Raw genomic sequence first — 14579 nt, 5'->3', positions numbered from 1 at the left:
ATAAATGCTGTGTTGTCTTGAGCAGTTAACTTAGTCTCAAGGTCCCAGCTTCCTCATATGTAAAATAAGGATTTAAATACAGATTGGTCTTTATGATCTCTCCCAGTTCTCAAATATGTAGTGATTAAGAACTGTAGTCAGATGGCTTAAATTCAGAGCCTGGCTCTCTTCACCCTAAAAACCTAGCTTTGGAATAGCTAATCTGGTTTATTCTTGACTTTTCCTTTGAAAATCAGGAAATAATGTATATATCTGGACCACAGAATTTTTGTAAGATTAAAATGAGGGAAATCTTGACTGCCTTAGCCTAATATTTGTCACACAGTAAATGTTTGATAAAGTTAAACCATTTTATTATTAAGAGTATGGTGTGTGTACAGTACACCACAGTATTAATAGCAGTACTATTTTAAGATAGCGTGTAGTAGTAATATCACAAGTAAACCTGTACTGAAGATCATCCAACTATGATTGCAACAGTACATTGGCAGGAAGACGTTAGAGGTCTGGGGTGAATTCAGAGGAGGACCTGGAACAAGGAATATCATTGCTGATGCCAGATCAATCATAGCTCAAGGCAGAGAACACCAGAAAGAGGTTTCAGTGACTATACACAGGTATGTAACGGTGTGGGCCATAACAAACTATGATACGCTGCCCCCATTTTTCTGCCACTGTTTATTTCCCTCTCCACTGGTCTGGCGCCCTCCCTCTCAGTCTCCTCAGTCTCCACGGCTCTCAGCACAGGAATGCCAGGTCCAAAGGACACGTTCCACTCTTGGCTCTTCTCTCTGGGGTTTGGGAGGTCTCTCTTTCCACCACTGGGATGGCTAAGCCTAGCAAGATGGCAAAACTGATGATCCCTTCATTAGGGTTCCATCTACCTTTTTTCCGTATTTGTCCACCCCCAAGGGTGCATACACCTTATTTGCTTATTTGTTCATCCCACAAGGATGCATGCACATTGTTTATATTTTTAGAAAGCTGTTCAAACCTCTTGGTGGGCCACAGTCACCTCATTAAAGTCATTCACTGCACCTTGGATTGTTAGATTAGCATTTGCAAGCTTTAGAAATGATAATACTTATTCCTCCTTTCATGGTACTAGAGTAAGTAAAATGGATCTTTGTGGGAATATGTTGAAAGATGTAAAGCTTTCTGTTGTTATTTGAAGACACCATGTTTTTTGCTCTTTTGAAACATGTTTTGCTTTTTCTGTGTGGCCTTCATGTACACTATTAACTATAGTTTTCTCCAAAACATTATCCCATTATTGAGTCCCAATTTTCCTGTCTCTGTGCTTATTCATTATGCTTCCTATGAATCATCTGAATAATCCAGTAAACTCTCACCCCAGAGTCAGTCAATATGGCTTTCTGAGCTCATGCTTTGTAACAAGCACAGGGCCCTATGGTTATAAGCTGGTCTTAGGAGGCTTCTGTCCCTCAAAGAAACAGGGAAAACGAATCCTCAAAGCCAAATAGGACATGAGAGTGATTGCATCCACCTTCTGTGCATTAGCTGCCCCGCCTTGGAATAAATTCTTAATAAGCTCAGGCTCTTTCTTTCATTCGCTCCTTGAATCACGGGACCATCTGCCATCAACTCCATTCTGACTCTTAGCCCCTCGATAGGACAGGATCACTCTCTGTCGTTGCTCTTTAAGCAATAATTATCCTGTTACAATTCACTTCCTTTTAAAACATCATACATTATAGAGAGCATATTTTTTTTCAAATACTCAAATAAAACCGCTCATAATTGCATTACGCTCACTAAACAAACATCTACTGTCGAGCTGATTGAACTCACAGTGATCGGGCTAGAACACTCACTGTAGGATTCCAAAACAGTAACTCCCGTGGGAGTAGATAGCCTTGTCTTTCTTCCCAGAAGCCGCTGGTGATTTCAACCCTCCTGAAATTGTGGGGTGTTGACTCGTTCTTTTGGATATACTGATGCTGTGTGTTCTTTGCATCTTCTTCTGATGCTTCCTGCATCATTCCATGCTTTTTCAACAGAATCTTTCAAGCTTGCAACTTGAGGTTCGATGATTTCCCTTTATTTAAAATCATTTTTATTGGAGGCTCTTATAGCTCGTATAACATTCCATGTCAATTATATCAAGCATATTTGAACTTATGTTGCCGTCATCATCATTTCCAAATCATTTTCTACTTGAGCCCTTGGTATATAAGCTCCTCTTTCTTTCCCCTCCTTTCCCCACCCTCCCACCAGCGTGAATCCTTGATTAATTTTGTAGTATTATTATTATTTTGTATCTTACACTGTCCATTGTCTCCCTTTAGCCACCTTTCTTTTATTCGTCCCTTGGGTGGAGAGGGGCTATATATCCAACCTTGTGATGGGTTCCCCCTTTCTCTCCCCTCCCCCTCCCCAGCCACCCCCCTACCCTCATGATATCGCTACTCCTACTACTGTCCCTGAGGGGTTTATCTCTCCAGAATTCCATTTGTTGAGAGCACTTATCTGTACTAATGTGTGTTCTCCAGTCTAGCCAGATTTGTAAGGTAGAACTGGGTCATGGTCGTGGGTGGGAAGGAAGCATTCAGGAACTAGAGGGATGATGTGTGATTCCTCAGTGCTGTACTGCACCTTGGTTGAATCCTCCCTTCCTTATAACCCTTCTGTGGGGGGATATCCAGTGGTCCACAGATGGGCTTTGGGGCTCCACGCCCACCCCCTCGTTCATATTGATTCTTTTCCTGAGTTCTTTCAGTTTCAGATATGCTGAGTGTGTTCTTCCCATTTTGTTCTCTAATCTTAGGTCTCGGCACGTTTCCTTATACTATTTGGCTTTGTCTTCTTCAGGGGCCCTTTCAAGTTTTCTATCCAGCTCTTTCTGGGACTTCAGCGCTTTTTCCGTTTGCTTTAGCCCCTGCACAATTAAGAGCAAGTTTCAGAGTCTCTGCGGGTGTCCATTGTGAGATTTTCTTGCTGTCCTGCCTTTTAAAGGACCTTTTCCTTCCTTCAGGGTCTGGATTTCCTCCCACAACTCATTGGATCTTCTGTCCTTGGTGGTCAAGGCGTCAGACCTGCCATGGGATGCTTTCTAAATTCAGGTGCGATAGACGCAGGTCGTATTTTGACTCTGTGGACTTGTTTTATTTTCTTAAGTGGACTTATTTTCATATGTGGGCTTACATATGAGCATTGATGGCCTGGTCCACAGTCGACCCCTTACCTGGTTTTAGCTGCTACTATTGAAGCTTCTTTATTGTCTCTTCCCACAGACACAGCACTCAGTTTTATTCCTGTGTATTCCATTTGGAGAAGGCCTGTGTATAGTCACCTTCATTTCTATCTATGTTTTCCAAAAACTGGTCCTTCCTCTTTGTTTGCAATATTTGCATTTCAATCACCAATAATTATCCATGTATCTTGATTAATTGTTTGATCAATTTTCAACTGACTCATTGCTAGAATTCATCAATTTCTTCATCACTACCTTTAGTGGTTGCTTTCGAAATTTGAATAACAGTTGTATTGATTGGATTTCCTTGAAGGCAGATAGATGTAATCCCATCGTTGACATTATTGTACTTTAAGATTGATTTTGAAGTGTTCTCTTTTTCCCCTGAATATAGTCCAAGGCAATATAACTTTTATTTCCCCTAAAGAAGTTGTCACCATTTATTAATCTTAATTTCCCTCAAGATTGCATATCAGATAGAAACTGATTTTTCTCATGGTTCTCTAGCAATAATAGTCAAATGACAGAGTGTGACTCCCAGATACAGCTGAGGAGATGGGGTGATATTTCTAGGAAGGAAAAATCTAGACTAAGAGCCACACCGAGGTTTCTTACGTAAACACTCTCTGCAGCAAAGTCCAGAAGGCATGCAGATGCCACCTGAAGCACAGAACAGGACGAGGATGAGGCATTGCTTGTTAAATAGCTGGCACAAAACAAACGGCATTGCTTCAGAGACTTCCATTTTCAAACCAAGGAAGCTTGTGGAAGACGGAGGGGTCGGGGTGGGGAGGCTGTGCAGGTGGAGATGCTGGCGGTACTCTGCCTGCTTTGAACTGGAACGCAGCTCACAGAAGAATCCAAAGCACAGTTTCTGATTGGTCTGTGGCTCCAGGAGGCCATTTAATTTCCTTAGCTTGGATATATATTTGGCAACTGTGATGTGCTAGGCTCTGAAGTACATGTGACAGGGACATCAAGATGGATGAGGCCCAACCTCAGCCTTCAAGCAGCTGGAAGACAAAATCAGAAAAAGTGCAAGTTCAGTAGGACATGTGCCCAGGAAAGATGTGATCAAAGCAGTGGGGCACATCATTGTGGTGGTGGTGGTTGTTACGTACCATTGAGTGAGTCCAACCCATAGCGCCCTATGCACAGTAGAACAAAACACTGTCTGGTCCTGCACCACCCCTACAGTGTTCCTATACTTGAGCTCATTGTGGAGGTGTTCTTGTTGACAGTGAATGTGAAGTCATTCCTTTGATTGTCTCCTTCCTGGCATAGGAAATCATTCAATTTTCTGATTCAAAATGGCCGTATCAACCAGTCCATATCAACTCACTAAAGCCTAGGCATCAATCTCTATGAGTTCGTTTCCTTGTTGGCAACTTCCAATTTTTTGAGATTCATAGTTCGCACATTCCAAGTTCCAATCGCTAGCAGCTTTTCAGTTGGCTGCAGTCAGCACCTCACCACAGCACCATCACGGATCCTGACCTGTGAAGATTATCGTCCCGGGAACCCTAAAGAGCAGCAGGGTTCTTATGTGTCCAGATAAACTCATGGTTTGTTTGTCTTTGTTTCTAATTATTGCTCATCACTACAAAGTCCTGAAGGATATTTTGTAAAAATGTGGTAGAGAAAAATGGAAGACATAAGGGGAAATAAAAAGACAAAAGCATTTCAAAAAACATTACTACATTTGTTCCTGTCCACAGAGACACAGGTTTACTCCCCGCCAAAGTGTATTTAAGCTTGTGGGTGGCTGCAGACAAGTTCTCTCAGGAATGAACTTGTTGCACTCATGAGCAAAAGATGATCCAATGAAACAGTGACTTCCAAGGTCATCTGCTGGACTAGTTCATTTCAGACAAGGAGATCCGCTCGGAAGGTGATGGTAATTGCTTTAGGAGATTTCAAGGAGCCCATTGAGCAAGATTTTATTGAAGGATAAAATATGGTCATGGGGTCTTATGAGGAAAAAAAAATAAGAAAATTGAAAAGTGCCTTGTGAGAAAAAGAATAGAAAACACTGCCCCAAGGACTTTTTTCCCCATCATGACAACAGACCTGCTCATTCTTTGAGGGCAGCCGGAGCTGTCCTGTAGGAGTTTCACTGGGAAATTGGAAGCCCTGTCCCACTCCTGATCTACAGCCCAATCTTATCCCTTCAGTCTTCTTTTTATTCCCAAAGCTCAAAGAAAATTTTAAAGAAACTTGGCCTGAGTCCGTTGAAAATGCCAAAACTTCTGTTTTGACGTGTTCTTAATTGAAGAGCATTGAATTCTTCAGAGAAGGGTTAAACTGAAAACGAAAACCCAAGCCCCTGTGATCAAGTTGATTCTGACCCTGTAGACAATGTCTGAAGCTGTACGTCCTTCTGAGAACAGGTAGCCTCATCGGTCTCAGGAGAAATTTAAATCAGAAACACCACCTTCAGAAGGATACAAAGCTAGATGGAAGCTATGTCCAAAAAACCCTCCCAAAAACCCCCAATATCTTCAATTTTGGTATTTTTATTTAATAAAATTTTTATGATTTTGTAACAATACTTACTCTTGCCACTCATATTTGAGTAAACTAGGCTGACTTTCCCATAGTTGAAGTAACTCTTTCCTTTCATTAATTGCAAGTCTGTTTTTGTTTTAAATATCCAGAGAGTGATATTGAGTCTAGTGGGGGAAATTACTAAGAAGAAAAGATGCCATTTTTTAAGGAGGGTTACTTTTATCGGGGCTTGACACAATTGGAAATACGTCTTTGAACCATGTTTAATATTTCAAGACAAGGAAGAGCTGTCATCTTGTATAGTTGTGAGTCACTGCACATCTGGTCCTCGTGTGGGGCCGACAATTACAGCTGGAAAGGAAACACATTGAGGGCGAATGGACATTGCTCTGCAATCAAAACTTAGATGTGATTTCTTCCTGTGCTTGAAAAAAAAAATGTAAACCAAGTTTCTGTACTTATAGAAATAGCATTGCAGCTTGAGCTTCCTGCGCTTTTTATTAGCATATCATCTTGAGGATTCACTCAAACCGCTTCTTCTTAATTTCTTTGGAATTCCTCTCATGTTTTGAATTCTAAAATCTATCATGGGACTCCTTTCTTGAAATTGAAAGTCACAATTTGAGGTCAACTAAATTCAGAAAGTAATAGCAGTTTTATATCAACAAGAATGATGGGGCTTAGTGCATGGTTCACATGTTCTTCCTTGTCCTGATACATTGGGAGCATAAGTGTCCCTCTTTCCTTAAGACACAGGTGACATTTTAAACTGACTTTCTGTTTGGGATGCAAACGCTCACTACCCTTCAAAACATGGTACATTGTGACCCAGAGACCTGGTGAGTGGGGTAGGATGGGATGAGGTGGGGATGGGGAAGGCCTAAAGGAATGGATTTCTTTTCTAATTTTTCCCTCCCTACTGTTGAGTGTCTTTCATACCTGTTTAGTGGAACACCACTTCCATACTCTTAGAAGTAAAAGCAAAAACATGTTAGTGTAAGGTAGAGATGTTCAAGAACTGAAAGGCACCCTTGCATCCAAGCAGGGTACTAAAGTATTCCAGATCACACAAAGAGAAAGGCTTTTATTGGATGGAGCAAACAAAGGACTGTCATCACAACTCCTAGGGGGTCCCCAAACCAAACCAAACTCACTGCCATCTATTTCATTCTGATTAATAAACAAAAATGTTGAAGGGGGTTATTAAATTACAATCCTTCTTAACATGATTATTTTCATTTTCTAATCTCTTGGAACATGTTAGTTAAGGCATTCTTCTTGTTACAAGCCATTCCAACAATCTTGACAAACATCTTTGAACAAACCTTGATTCTTTTTTGCTAACAAGTAATTAAACTTACACAAGGAGTTGAATTGTCTCTTCAAAGCAGAAGAATTCTGTATTGCTGGTAGCTTGAGTGTGGAAAAGGAAAAAAAGAGAAAGAACAGATCATGGCTTGATCAATGATCTAAAGGTAGCACTGATTACACCTTTCTGATGCAGGTGGGTTACGGTGTTGGTGAAGCATGTGGAAGTTACTGTGCCGTCAGAAGAGCAACCAAAAAACCTATCTCAGAAGAAGTATAGTCCGAATATCCCTTAGATGTAAGGATGGCAAGCCTTGGACTCCTTTACTTTAAACCTATTATCAAGAAAGATCAGTTCCTAAAAAAGGACACCATATTTAGTAAAGTAAAGGGTCAGTGAAGAAGAAGCAGTCGCTCTGCAAAACGGATCCACACAGTGACTGCAACAAGGGGCTCAAACATGGGAGCAATTGTGAGGATCAGCCAGCGTTTTGTCCTGTTGGACATATGGGCACCGTGAGTTGAAACCTATGTGATGACATGTAGCAACAATAAACAGCAACATACTGTTCACATGGGTTCATGCCATATTAATTCATTGTAATTTTTTTTTGAATGCTTGAACAGGTTAGTATGAGGTACTAAGCAGAAAAATGGCATGGCTGTATTTTAATTTTAGTTTGGAATATATCATAAATCAGAGGAAAAAAAATAGAAGGTACACTATCCAATCAGGATTTTATAATAATCCAAGTAAAAGATGATGGTGACTTAAAAAATCATAGCATTGTGAATGAGGGGGAGTGCGGAGTGGGGACCCAGGGCTCATCTGTAGGAAATCGGACATCCCCTTACAGAAGGGCTGTGGGGAGGAGATGAGCCAGTCAGGGGGCAGTGTAGCAATGATGAAATATACAATTTTCCTCTGGTTCTTGAATGCTTCCCCCCCCCACTATCATGATCCCAATTCTACCTTATAAGTCTGGCTGTACCAGAAGATGTACACATAGGAACCAGAAACACAGGGAATCCAGAATGGATGATCCCTTCAGGACCAGTGGTGAGAGTGGCGATACTGGGAGGGTGGAGGGAAGGTGAGGGAGAAATGGGGAACAGATGACAAGGTTTACATATAACCTTCTCCCTGGGGGATGGACAGCAGAGACGTGGGTGAGGGGAGATTATAATAATAATTTATAAATGATCAAGGGCTCATGGGGGAGAGGGGGAGCAAGGGGAAAATGATGAGCTGATACCAAGGGCTCAAGTAGAAAGCAAATGTTTTCAGAATAATGATGGCAACATATGTACAAATGTGCTTAACACAATTGATGTACGTATGGATTTTGATGAGAGTTGTATGAGCTCCTAATAAAATGATTTTAAAAAAAACAGTAAATGTAGTATAACTCATAAATAGTTTTGTAAAGTATTTAGGAAACAAAATGAAGGGGATTTAGTGATTGGGTTTAGGTGGCGGTAAAGAAGAGGAAGCGCAGTCATAAGAACTGAGAAGTTTTTGATGTAAACAACTAAGGGATTGGTGGTTAGTATCCACTGGGATTCAAAGCACATGTCAGTGAAATTTGTGGAGGGTAAAAATATGAATTCCAGTCTGGATATATTGAATACAAGCTTGTTCTCATATAATCAAATGGAGGTGTATGCAAATGGATATAAAGACCCAGTGCTCGAGAGAGGTATCTGACCTGGAGACATATGTTTAGAAGTCATAACCATGATTGAGGTCAAAGGACATGTGAATTCTCCAAAGGACACTATGTAAGTTGACAATAAGGTATATGATGGATTCCTGAAAACATAAGAAGGCCTCAGATGAGTCAGATTGACTCAGTCGTGATAATAATGAGCTCACATCTAAGAATAATGATGCTAGTGAATGATGGGGGGAGTGCGGAGTGGAGATCCAAAGCCCATTAGTAGGCCACTGGAGATCCCCTTGCAGAGGGGTCTCGGGGAGGAGATGAGCCAGTCAGGGTGCGATGTAACAATGATGAGAAATACAACTTTCCTCTAGTTCCTAAAGGTTTCCTCCCTGCTCCCACTACCATGACTCGAATTCTATCTTGCAAGACTGGCTAGACCAGAGGAGGTACACTGGTACAGATAGGAACTGAAAATACAGGGAATCCAGGACAGATGAGCCCTATAGGACCAGTGGTGTGAGTGGCAAAACAGGGAGGGTAAAGGGAGAGTGGATAGGAAAGAGGGAACCGATTACATGGAACTGTGTGTGACCTCCTCCCTGGGGGACAGACAACCGGAAAGTGGATGAAGGGAGACGTCGGACAGGGCAAGATATGACAAAATACCCACTTATAAACTATCAAGGGCTCATGCGGGAGGGGGGAGCAGGGAGGGAGGGGAAAAATGAGGACCTAATGTCGGGGGTTTAAATGGAGAGAAAATGTTTTGAGAAACGATGTACAAATGCGCTTTAGACAATTGATGTGTGTATGGATTGGGATAACAGTTGTATGAGCCCCTAATAAAATGTTAAAAAAAAAATACACCAAATAAATAGCCACCACCTGTCAAAAAAAAAAAAAAAAAAAAAAGAACAATGATGCGACTGGCGCAGGATTGGGCAGTATTTTCTTCTGTTGTACATAGAGTTGCTATGAGTCGGAACCACCTCAATAGAGCCTAATAAGAACAGTCATCAATAGTTGTAAAAATTGAATGGAGGTGACACCTGTACTCCTCTGATTTCCCAAAGGGAAAGAAAAATAAAACTCACTAGCCCAACGCTGATTTTGGTGAGCTATAGATCATACATGCCGTCACTTTCCAACCTTCTCGACCAATTCTGATGCCAATTCTTTCTTTCATAGCATTCCCTGCTGGGTTCAATAATTCACTACAATAGCCAGACAGAACGTATAGACCATATTCATGATTATGGGACTTAGAAGGTCATTTACAGGTTATAATTCAGGATAAAAGGTTCAAGATATAGTTCTCCCAGACCAGAACATCTTTTCTCCTCTTTGCCTAGAGGCACACCTTTCTGTGGCCCTTGGTCCCTTATTCCCACATCCCTTTGCCTCTGCTCAGACATGTGCAAAAGCTCTTTTAGTATTGCTAAAAAGTACCCCCAAACACGTCACTCCACCATAAGCCTCAGCTCAAAGATGCTCAGCTCTAGCTCCATGGGTCAGCAAACTTAATTACACCAATTAAGTGCCTAAAGGATGCTCCTTCCTCAAACGAGTCTCCTACCTGAAGGGACTCAGCTTTCTCACTCTTTGGGCCAGAAGGCCAGTTCTCTGTTTGGGACTTTTCAAACTGCTGCCTCTATGGCTTCCAAATTTCTAGTTTACAGTCCTCTGTCTCCTGGATCAAGGAGATTCAGCACATAGGAATTTGGGGGTCCAGAGGACACACTTCACTCATATTCTTTTTTGATCCCTAGTACCTGCTTCTGGGTTGGTTCATTTAAAACCTCTTTAGCATTCCAAACACCTTTATTTACATGGACCTACCCAGTCATTTTGTGGAAGTTACCGAAACTATAGCTGGAAGAGGCATACCAAACAACTAAGTGCACCACACTAGCAAAAATGATTAAGGAAACAAAGAACTCAGAGTGTCCAAGAGGGTGTCCATGACTTTGCCAGGGCCATTTCAGCAGTTTCACAACCACAAAGCAATCAACATAGTTCTCCATACTGTTTTCAGAAAGCAGAAAGAATTCCACTTACATTTGGATCAAAAGGGATGATGGTGGTGGAATTCTATTCAGTTAATTTCTTTTTCCTTAATCTTTTATTTCATTTTGGTCACAATATATACAACCAAACATGCTCTATACAAGCAATATGCTCAAGGCAAACTTTATTGAGCTAAACTGTTGGTTAGTTGAATGACAGCTTCATGGGATAGTTTGGGTTCAAAATTCAAGGTGGTTTACAAGCACTCAACTCTTGAGTTGCAGGGAGCCCTGGTGGTGTAGTGCTTACTTGTTGGACTGTTAACCTCAAGGTCAATAGTCCTAAACTACCAGCTGTTCCATGGGGAGAAGACTAGACTTTCTACTCCCATAAAGAGTTGCAATCTCAGACACTCACAGAGGCAGTTCTGCCCTGCCCTGTAGGCTTGCTATGAGTCAGCATCAACTCCATGACAGTAAGTTTAAGTTTCTTGGCCAGTTGCACTTTATTTTAAAGATTTTTTTCTAGTTGTCATAGAATCAACTCTGATTTATGACGCCCTTATGTATGTCAGGGTAGAGCTGTGTCTTTACAGCTTTCAATGGTTGCTCTTCTTTTTAATTCGGAAGTAGACACCCCTCCCTTTGTTCTGAGGTTCTTCTGTGTGGATTCAAACTCCATTCTTTTGGTTAGAAGCTGAGCACCTGAACACTTGTACTACACCTTGAGTCCTTATTAAAAACAGGCTATTTTGATTCCTTGAATATTTTCTGTTAATACAGCCTGTGAAGGAAAAGACCAGTACAATAAGAATTTGACTAGGCTTTCTTGTATGGCTATCTGCTAAATTTCACATTGCAAGATCTCATTTATTTTGAACTGAATCCCAAGAACAACAAAAGTCTATTTCCTTTTATTGAGAATGCAATAAGTGGTGTCCTCTAGAGCAAACATAGAATACTGAATTCCAGCATGTAATGAGCAACTTTTGTTTACTTCAACCTGATAAAATATGCAGTCACTGGAGATTGCCAAATATTAGTACACAAAATGCACGTGAGATTCCTACCCAGACGTCTCAAGCAACACAGTGCTTCCCCAAGAACAGTCAGTAGTTATTTGCCCTTTTTTGAATCATAAATATTAATACAACATGGCCGAAGCAAATGACAGTGTTTAGTTTTCCAAAGATGGCGTGGGAATACGCAGTTAAATGGAAAGTACAGCCAGCTGTTTCCTCTTGATGGAAATATCCCAGAAGTAATTTTAAAAAAATGCTTCCTACTTTTATTTGGGAAGAGTCAGGAGACAACTCACTTTATGATTACTTCTAAAAGTTCATGGATGTTGTAATAGTTCCAAAATGGATGGAAAGATTTCTAATAGGAACATTTATTTCCATTCCTTATTGAATCTAGAGCCTTCAAAATATTGGTTGAGGATCCAGATAAGACAGATGGCTCCCTCGACTTTGGTTAGAACATGGACTCTATTCCAGAATCTCAGTGCTTTGCACAAATTAAGACAGACCTTTAACATTTTTGAATGAGGATTAACAAGACTCCCACTCCACATATGGTAACATAGAGTCTCTGGGAATCCTGGATAAAGTAAAGGAGACTTGATATGGCTGCCAGCAAGTTTGTAGTTGAGCCAAGAATAGCGAACAAGATTTCTGCTTTATGGTTTTAACAAGCAGACACACCAAAATGCAGAAATCTTAAATGATGAAAACAACAGGCAAAAACATGGTTTAAGAAAATAAGTCAAGAGATGCAGATTCGAATTAGCTGCTACCTGTTTATCAGCTTGAGCATGTCTTTAGGGACCTTGCTCTAGAAAAGGGTTTCTGCTTCCCAGAGAATGGTTTGATATATCTGTGGAAAGAGTACCACAGTGTGTTCTTGTGTCGTCTGCTTCCTTCATAATATTCACTGATTTCTGTCTATTCCTTTGTAGCTTAAACCTAGAGGTTGTTCTTTTTTTTTTTTTAACAATTTCATTGACACTTCCTCTACATCTCATGCAATTCAATAGTTCAACCATATCAAGAAAGGTTGTACAATCCCACTGGTACAGGTAGGAACTGGAAACACAGGGAATTCCAGGGCGGATGATCCCTTCAGGACCAGTGGTGTGAGTGGTGATCCTGGGAGAGTAGAGGGAGGGTGAGTTGGAAAGAGGGAACCGAATACAAGGATCTACATGTGACCTCCTCCCTGGGGGACAGAAAACAGAAAAGTGGGTGAAGGGATTTGTCAAAATAATAATTTATAAATTATCAAGGGCTCATGAGGCAGGGGGAAGTAGGGAGGGATGGGGGAAAATGAGGACCTGATGTCTGGGGCTTAAGTGGAGAGCAAATGTTTTGAGAATGAAGAGGGCAATGAATGTACAAATGTGCTTTACACAATTGATGTATGCATGGATTGTGATGGGAGTCATATGAGCCCCTAATAAAACGATTAAAAAAAAAGAGTTGTACAATCCTTACCACAATTTAGAACATTTTCTTTTTCTTCATGCACATTGTTGTTCATGTAATTATTTTCAATTTTTTCAAAAATATACCCAAAAAACATTCACCAATTCAACAACTTCTATATGTTTAATTCAGTGCCATTAATTATGCTCTTCATGTTGTGCACCTTTATTGTTATCCCTTTCCAAAGTGTTCTACCACCATGAAAATCAACTCAATGCCAACTCTTTCTCCTTCATCCATGGTAACCATAGGTCAGGTTTTGTTTCTTCTTCTTCTTCTTTAGTAATTTTCCTGATATAATATCCACATATAATACATTTCCATAGTTAAACCAGTTCTAAAAAGAGTTCTATATACATCATCACAAACAGCTCTCACACTCCCTCCACTGATCACTCTCCAATGCCCTGGGGTTATTCTTTTAAAATAGTTATTTCAAAAGCTTCTTTCCACAAGCATGACAGTTGAAATATTCTAGGTCTTAATATAACCAATCTAACTCTTTAACTCAATTCAGCAACAAAAACCAGAAATAAGAGAAATCAGTTTGGCCAGGACGAGGTTCTGGAACCATACTTAGAAGTACAGCCAGAATGCTCCTTTGAAGCAAGGTTAGCGAGACTTCATCTCATGTACTTTGGACATTTGTCAGTAAAGACCAATCTCTAGAGAAGGACATCATGCTTGGTATAATAAAGGGATAGTGCAGGGCCTTTAACAAAATGGATGGATGCAATGGCTGCAACAATGGGCTCAAATATAAAGATTGTGAGGATGGCGCAGGGCTAGGTGGCATTTCATGCTGTTGTACAGAGGGTCACTGTGTGAGTTGGAATGGATTCGAGGCACCTAACAAGAAGAATACAGGTTCCAGAAGCCTACTTCCTAGAAATCAAACTGAGTTTTGTAACTTATTCCATATATGACTTTGGGCAAGTTAAGTGGCCCATGCAAGTCCAGTTCTTCTGTAAAATAGGGTTAATATTATGCAATCAATAGCAAACACACTTGTGAGGGTAAATGAATATAAAGAACTAGGTATAATGCCTGAAACATAGCAAAGTCTTACATATGTTTCTCTCTTTTTAATATATACTTATAAAGTCCTGTTTGTTTCATAAGTCTGGGAATCTCAATCTGCATATCTCAGAATCCCTTGCCGTCAGTCTTCTGGGATCAATCACTTCAATGAGAAATATTTTTACGACATTTAGAAGCCAGGAGCTAATGTAGCATCACCTCTGTGCTTAGGTAATAGAATTTTGTCACAGACTTCTAGGAGTTCTCCTGAGAATTGCCATTTAGAACTGTAGGTAGCTGAGGTCATTAGAAATGATTTTAATCAATTCCTATAATACCCACATTTTATAAAACCTCCAATTTCCTGGAT

This window comes from Echinops telfairi, unplaced genomic scaffold, assembly GCF_000313985.2.
Source record: "Echinops telfairi isolate 266 unplaced genomic scaffold, ASM31398v2 ScPeMD7_1;HRSCAF=3_0, whole genome shotgun sequence".
Classification (NCBI taxonomy): domain Eukaryota; kingdom Metazoa; phylum Chordata; class Mammalia; order Afrosoricida; family Tenrecidae; genus Echinops; species Echinops telfairi.
The sequence above is the reverse complement of the archived record's forward strand: the minus strand, read 5'-3'. Positions refer to the sequence as shown.